Source organism: Cyprinus carpio, chromosome A10 (assembly GCF_018340385.1).
Source record: "Cyprinus carpio isolate SPL01 chromosome A10, ASM1834038v1, whole genome shotgun sequence".
Lineage (NCBI taxonomy): Eukaryota > Metazoa > Chordata > Actinopteri > Cypriniformes > Cyprinidae > Cyprinus > Cyprinus carpio.
Genome location: NC_056581.1, coordinates 15,019,571 through 15,027,867, shown reverse-complemented (window position 1 = coordinate 15,027,867; position 8,297 = coordinate 15,019,571). Strand labels below are relative to the sequence as shown.

The window sequence follows — 8,297 nt, the reverse complement described above, 5'->3', positions numbered from 1 at the left end:
GTCCCCCAGTACCAGAACCCATGCAGCTGGATTCCACCAGGCTTTCTCATGACAAATGAGCTCTCAGACTCATGGCTGAACTCTGCCTCTATTGCACCGCTACCAACCATTACATCGGAGCTTGCCCCATCAGACCCAAACGTCCTGCAGTGAGTACTATTCAGTTTGACCCAGTAATTGCCACACTTTCCGTGCTTACAGTGCAACTATTCACTCCAGCCCGTTCTGTTACAGTCTCAGCCCTGGATTATTTGGGCTCCTCGGGCAACTTCATATCTCAAGACCTCCTGAGCCATCCTCAGCTGCCTCGCTGCCACCATGCCCAGGAGCTCCGAGTCAAAACAATTCAAGGAAAACTGCTAGGACTTGGGCAAGTGAAGTATAAGGCTCCTCCATTGAAATTCAAGATCAGTAACTTCCATGAAGAGGAGATCACCTTTCTGGTGCTGGAGGGACCCACAGTGGAGTTTATGGTGGTACGCCCTTGGCTTATTCATGGTTCTCCAGTGGCTAGTTGTGTATTCTGTGGGGTTATTTTGTGGTTCATGTTATTTTACCAACACTGCCTCACTGCACTTCCACGACCACCCCACAAGCCACCAGCTGTCCAGATCACTTCCATGCATATTGAAAATCCAGAGCCAAGTGTGATTACGTGGCATTCCAGGATGTCTTCAGTAAGCAGGCAGCCAGTCCATCTACCACCTCATCGGCCATGGGACTGCGCCAACGACTTGCTGCCTGGAGATAAACTCCCCAAGGGTAGAGTTTACCCACTGTCCATCCCAGAGCGCAAGGCAATGGAGGAATACATCCAGTAGGCTCTTAACCAGGGATTCATCCGGCCATTCAGCTCACCAGTGGCATCAAGTTTCTTCTTCGTGGGTAAAAAAGAAGGGGGGTTTGTGGCCCTGCATTGATTATCGAGCTTTGAACTCCCAGATGGTCAAACTTCCTTAACCACTTCCCCTGCCCTGGTCCCATCTGCTCTCGAGGAACTCCATGGGGCATGCATATTCTCCAAGCTGGACCTGTGGAGCGCATTTAACCTTGTTCGAATCCGGGAGGGCAATGAATGGAAGACGGCCTTCATTACCCCTTCTTTAAAAAAAACTTCAGAGATTCCTAGGATTTGCTAATTTCTATCGACGCTTCATCAAGGATCTCAGTTTGCATACAGCCCCACTGACCACCATGCTCCGAGGAAAGCCCAAGTCCCTGTCCTGGAACTCCAGTGCCCACAAAGAGACTCAAGACGGCATTCAGCATGGTTCCCATCCTTCATCATCCAGATCCCCATGCCCTGTTTGTGGTGGAAGTCGGAGCCGTGTTGTCCCAGCAGTTCGGTGAGCCTCCATGCCTCCAGCCTTGCGCATACAATTTCAAGAAACTAACCCCAGCAGAGCAGAAATATGATATTGGGAATAGGGAGTTGCTGGCCATTAAACTAGCCCTAGAAGAGTGGCGGCATTGGCTGGAGGGAGCTAACCATCCATTCACAGTAATTACAGATCACAAAAATGTTCAATATCTCTGTGATGCCAAGAGGCTCAACCCCCGCTGGGCTCTGTTTTTCACCTGGTTTAATTTTATCTTCACCTACCACCAAGGAAACCGAAATTGCAATGCTCATGCCCTGTCCAGTCTCCATTCCTTTGATGCTCCATCTGATCCCATGCAGATTCTCCCTCCAGCACACATTGTAAGCTCCATCCTCTGGAACATCGACGGAGATATCAGAGCCGCCACTCGGGCCAAACCAACTCCGCTGGGAGGCCCATAAGGGAGAACATTCGTTTCCAGTCCCCAATGGCAGTCCCTTCTGGTGTTAGTTCATAGTGTACCCGGTTCTGGACATCCATGCAGCCAACGGACCCTCTCGCACCTCCAAGCTTGGTACTGGTGGCCCAGCATGTCCCGTGATGTCAAACGGTACGTCCGCAGTTGCTCAGTCTGTGCCATGTCATCGACCCCTCATCACCTTCTGGTGGGCAAGCTCATGTCTCTACCTATTCCTAGTCGGCCCTGGTCACACATGGTGATTGATTTTTTGTGACCGGCCTACCAGAATCTGATGGTAACACATGTATCCTAGTGGCAGTGGATCGTTTCTCAAAAGGCTGCAAGTTACGATAATAACTAAAACAGCAAGCCCCATGACTGACAAAAATAAAATTGTTCGCGCGCGAGCAGAGGTGAGAAGATCGAGCGAGAGGATGTGGGGAATGATCACGCCCGCACAAGAGTTTGAAATGAGCTCACGGGATCCCGTTCCTCGCGTCCGATTTAGTTTTCCTCTCGCGGAAGTGATTTACCGCGCGCGCAAGCATCAGTTGTGTGTTCCGTTATTATTGGCATTAAAATGCCGCCATAGCGGGTGCACAACACACGTACACTTTACTTACTACACACAGGGATGCACAGCAGAACACAAACATTTAAAAAAAATAATAAATTACATTCCACCGTGTAAATAGTGAACCCTACATGGCACTTGTGCAACTGGCTTTTAAAGGGAATGGTAGATGAGACTCTGATTGGTTTATTGCATGTTACGCCCAATAAACACCCATTACTCATTAAGAAAATAGGGAAAACCTGTTTAGACCACGCGCCCGGGCGAGCTGACCATTTTTCATTGTTAAACTAGCAAAAGTGGACTCTGACAACCCCGGAGTGCACCTACGCCGTGCACTTTAGACCATGTGCTTAGATCATTAAAATAGGGCCCATAACTTGTGCCAATTTATAGTCGAAAGTGGTAATTTTAGGTAAAATATCACTCGCAAATGAATGTTTTTGGTCGCAATTGTGACCGGTTTAGTCGCAGTATGGAGTCTTGAAATTGATAAGATTCTGGCATTTCAAGAATATATGTTCAAACTTCATCATTTACCCTTATCTACCTCACTTTCTTTCCATCTCTTCGCTGGACAGATAGTGCTGCTTCTTCATTTTCAAACATTAACACTGGCACAAGCAAACTTTATCAAGCATTACTGTCTGAACCCATGACATGGGGGCCCTATGCAACCACATGTCATTTAATTAGGTAGAGCCAGCACTGATGTTGCATTCCCAAATGCATGTTAAATTCACAACACATGCAGACATCGAGCATTCTTGGGAACCAAACTGCTGAAAACACCACATATTGAGCTTCTAGCATAAACACAGTGCTGTGCTTCGCTTTGGAACTCGCAGCATGACATAATAAATATATATTTAATTAAATTGCAAAGCACAATGTTAGAGACCTTTTAGGCAAATATGAAAAAGTTTTAAAAAATATTTTGGTTCATTATGGAACTATGGTGGAACAGATTAGACTATTGAGGGTCTAGATCATTAATGGGAAAATAATAATTACAAAATAAAAAAATGATTACAAAAAAAATATAGCAGAAATAATGTATAGGGTCCTAAATAAGGTGTCTAAAGATCACATCAGTCAAAATAATGTCATTATGCAGCATCAGAGTGGGTGGAAAATGGGTTGGTCAGTCTGATCCAGACACTGTATAAATGAAAGGACAGTACGGAGAACAGAACAAACTCCTAACAGTAGGAGACTCACACATGGCCTATGAGACAGAGGATCATGAGATTCAATACTGCTTTCCTGCCATCAACTCATCATGTATCAAGGGAAAACGCTCCAGACATGAATACAAAATCATTTATGTGTTTGTATCAGTGCTGTCAGCATGGACTGTGTTTCTGAACCTGCTGGTGATCATCTCCATCTCTCACTTCAAGAAGCTTCACACTCCAACCAACCTGATCATTCTCTCTCTAGCTGTGGCTGACTTGCTTATTGGACTTGTGATGCCCATAGAGGCCATAATTCTGATTGAGATGTGTTGGTACTTTGGAGACACTTTCTGTGGACTCTATTCAATATTTATTGTAATGCTTCTCTCAGCATCTCTTAGTAATTTAGTTTTAATTGCTGTTGATCGTTATGTGGCTGTTTGTCACCCTTTACTGTACCCACAGAAAATAACCATGACTAAAACATTAATAAGCATCTGTCTGATCTGGGCTTGCTCCTCAACTTATAGCACTGCCATTGTAATTAATAACATTTCACGCAGAACATACGTGTGTTATGGAGAGTGTTATCCTATGGTGGGTTTGCTTGGAGAATCACTGATCTGTTCATGTCTTTTATTTTTCCTTGTATCCTGATCATATCTTTATATTTGAGGATTTTCTATGTTGTACATCAGCAAGTGAAAGTTATAAACACCCTGATGAAGGGTGGCAAACGCCTAAATGAAGGTTCAGTGAGAAGGATATCTGAGAGCAAAGCTGCTCTGACATTAGGAATCATTGTAGCAGTTTATATGCTTTGTTGGATTCCGTACTATATCTGTTCCATATCAGGAGTTTCTTCAACAACCATAAATGTTTTATTATGGGTCTTGTATATTAACTCAGGTCTGAATCCTATAGTCTATGCTTTATTTTACCCCTGGTTTAAAAAGACAGTTAAACTCATCTTAACTCTGAAAATATTTCAGGCAGCATCCTCTCTGGTCAATATTTTTACAGAACATCAATTGTAATTAAACTGATAAAGCCATCATTCTGAGAACAATTTCACAAAAACTGCAATTGTCATGAAGTCATAAAGGTAAACAATCATAATAGTTATAAGTTACACTACATGCATTTTAATATTATGTAGTTTTTTTCATTGAGTATCATTCCAAGAATTCAAGAATTTAACAATTAAGGGAACTTATTTTCACACAGTAAGTTTAAGTGGCAAAATGTTCAGTTGTGTTGCATTAGCTTATTAGGAAAATGTACTTACAAATTTACTCACCCATTTATTCACAAATGTTCAGTCTAATGGAATAAATGATAAAGACAGATATTATGTACTTTATGCTTCACATTTATCAGTCATGTTGAATCTGTGTTGATATAAATCAAAAACACAATGACAAAAAGACGACAGTCATATAGAACTATGTGTAAGTGTGTATTATCATGGTGGTACATCACAAAGTGAATAATTAAAATGGCTTTCAGCACACCTAAGATTAAAACATCTGAAACAAAGTAACTTCAGATTCATCCAAAAGGCATTTAAAGGGTGGAGTTACACACAAAGGTAAAGCCTAACAATAACAATATTAAATATTTCATTCTAACTTTTCCAAGTAAGTTGAAGTAATGTTTGTTTAATATAAACTGATGTGAATAAATTAATACTGTAACTGCTCAACATTACCTCATGTAGGCCGATTTTTCTAAGATCCAAACAAAGGCTAAAATTATGCAAACCATAATTACCTAGTTAGTTTTGAAAGCTCACACACTTTTCCTTTTATTTATTATTTAATTTTTGTATGCCATTTTTTGGGGGTTATTTTAGTGAATTGATTAATTTCTATATTCAATTATTAAATAATTCTTAAGTCACTGACTCTGCAGTAGAAATCAGCAGCTGTTGCATCAGACTGTTGTATGTGTTTGCCTGTGTTTGTTTTGCACCTTTAATGAATGATTGATGCACTTGAGGATCATCTCTGCATGTAGCACAGGTGTTAACAGCACCCTCAGGTGCACATTTTATAAATAACAAGCCATGATGTTCATAACAGGGCTTCAGAGTTTACTGTAATCCATTTCTTGATAAATCCACAAAAGCATTGTGTGTGTGTGTGTGTGTGTGTGTGTGTGTGTGTGTGTGTGTGTGTGTGTGTGTGTGTGTGTGTGTGTGTGTGTGTGAGAGAGAGAGAGAGAGAGAGAGAGAGAGAGAGACATTTACACCTATGAGACCCTGTGAGATACCTAAAGTGTTTATAGTGTTTTCATTTGCAAAGCCATTTATTTACATTTAATTGTCGAATTACTGAATTAATATTAATTTGTTCTTTTATTAATCACTATTGTGCTTTAATATGCAGGTCACTTTAGATTAAATAGATGTTATGGAGAAATGCTGTTTCTCATTTTCTGGCAGTTGTTTGTAAAATCAAAAGCACTTTATCATAAATACCCTGATGAAGAGTGGTAAATGTGTAATGGAATGTTCAGTGAGGAGGAAATCAGAGAGCAAAGCTGTTCTGACATTAGGAATCATTGTCATGGTTTTGCTGGATTCTTTACTGTAGCTGTTCTATATCAATAATCTCTTCCACAATCATAAATCATTTAACATGGCTTGTGTATATCAAATCAGGTGTAAATCCTCTCCTCCCCATTTTTTTTTTTTTTTTTTTTTTTTTTTTTTTTTTTTTTGTGGTTTTGTGTGTGTGTGTGTAAACCCATTTTTTGGCCTGCTAAGACCCGTCGTCCCACACATGCTTTATTTTAGAATTTTTAAAAATACAGTTAAACACATCTAAAGTCAGCCAGCATCTTCTCTGGTCAATATTTTTACCAAACATCAATTGTAATTAAACTGGTACTAAGCAAGCTAAGCAAACTTCCTTTAACACAAAGTAAAATGAAGTGACAAAATGTTCAGTTGTTTTCAACGTTTCTTTATCAAAATGAAAAATATGTAATTTCTTTGCTTACTGGTCCAATAATAATACTGATAGGAAAACAATGACTGCATACACTGTCATTATATACTGGTAATTTTAGCTGCATTGCACATAAGTCCTGATAGTATGTCTTATTAGCATAAAAATCTGAATTTGAAGTCATAAATGCATGAAATATCCAACAATTCAGCCTGGTTGCACTGAGAAAAGATTAATTCTGTGGAGTTAAGAGAGAGAGAGAGAGAGAGAGAGAAAGAGAGAGTGTGTGTGTGTGTGTGTGTGTGTGTGTGTGTGTGTGTGTGTGTGTGTGTGTGTGTGTGTGTGTGTGTGTGTGTGTGTGTGTGTGTGTGTGAATATACGCATGCTACAATATATACATACATAGCTTCTGATTTGAAGCATGATCAGCTATTCTCCATTAACATGTATAAGGTTAGGACAAATATCAATCAACCACTATCGATGAACAGCTTTTCAGTTGATACATATGTGATTTTGTTTATAGGTATTGTATTCATGGCCAGTGATGCACCAACAACAGCCATGACTTCACATGAGTGTATGTCAGTGACTGTGGCACAGTTAAATCACTTTCATTCACTGAACAGTCAGTGGCTATTGGCTGCAGTAAATCTGTATTACAGTGGTACAGAGGCCTGCTTCATGAAGCAAGATGAAGAACATACAGAGTTAGTTTTGAATGGGATAATTTTAAGATACCAATGCAACTTCTTAAAGCTTGAAGGTAGTCTCCGTTCATTCCCATACTATGGACAAGCATGAGCAGGACATTTTTTATTATTTATTTTTTTATTCTCCTTTTGTGTTCTGAAAAAGAAAAATCTCATATGGCTTAAGAAAAACACAAGATGGGGGTAAACATTGACTGAATTAATTTTTTTGAGAGAATAATCACTGAATTAATTTTTTTGAGAGAACCCATCGGGAATCACCGGTGTGAGAAAAAGTCATTTGCCGGTATGGACCAGTACAAGTCTTGTGATGAATGAGTTGATGAATAATCATTTCTTTATGTACAAACTTAAAACAATCTTAAACTATTGGCTGTATTATGCATCAAACACAAGACAACTTTAAGAAAATAGTGTATAATTAATATCTAAATGATTCTAATTATATTTTATACAATAAAAATAAAACGTACTTCAAGTACGAAGCCTTGGACAAACTATGCATACATTTTTTTCCAAAAAAAGTGTTTTCCATCAAAAAGCACCTGATGGAGTTTGAACTTCACATTAAACTGCTTCTGTGTTGGCGTTTGTGTGAAACAGACATGCATGTTCGGCTAGAATCGCCCTGAACTCGTGCATGTTTGGATGCGGAGCTATGCGGAAAGTTCCAAAAAAAATGCCGTGCACTCCGCCACAAGAAATGAGTTCATGCGCACTCAAAGCGAACTTCCAGCAACACCGCGATGACGTCATATTTTCCGCACTCACCCAACCGAATTTGCAGACACGTCAAGTATAAATCAGCCTTGACACAGAGAAAGGGGCCAATGGCCGGCTAGCTGGGGTTCGTCTTTGGGAGAAAAATGAGCAGATTATTATTATTATTTTTTTTTTTAATTATTGTTTTTATTTAAATTTATGTGTGTGTACTTCTTACATGTTTGGTTGGTAAAATAAATGTTGTAAATTCAAATCAGAGAGTCTTACGTGTCTGGAATGGATGTATTCTTGAGTCTATAAGGTTACATTGATATAATAAGATAACCTTGTTTGAAATGGGTTTGGCTAAAAGAACATTTTCGTCTATACTTCT

The 8,297-nt window shown here is 39.7% G+C and overlaps 1 pseudogene; it reads left to right on the top strand.

Annotated features, from left to right (window-relative positions):
• Positions 1-3,504: 3,504 nt before the first annotated feature.
• Positions 3,505-4,571, top strand: LOC109083434 (annotated as a pseudogene).
• Positions 4,572-8,297: the final 3,726 nt, after the last annotated feature.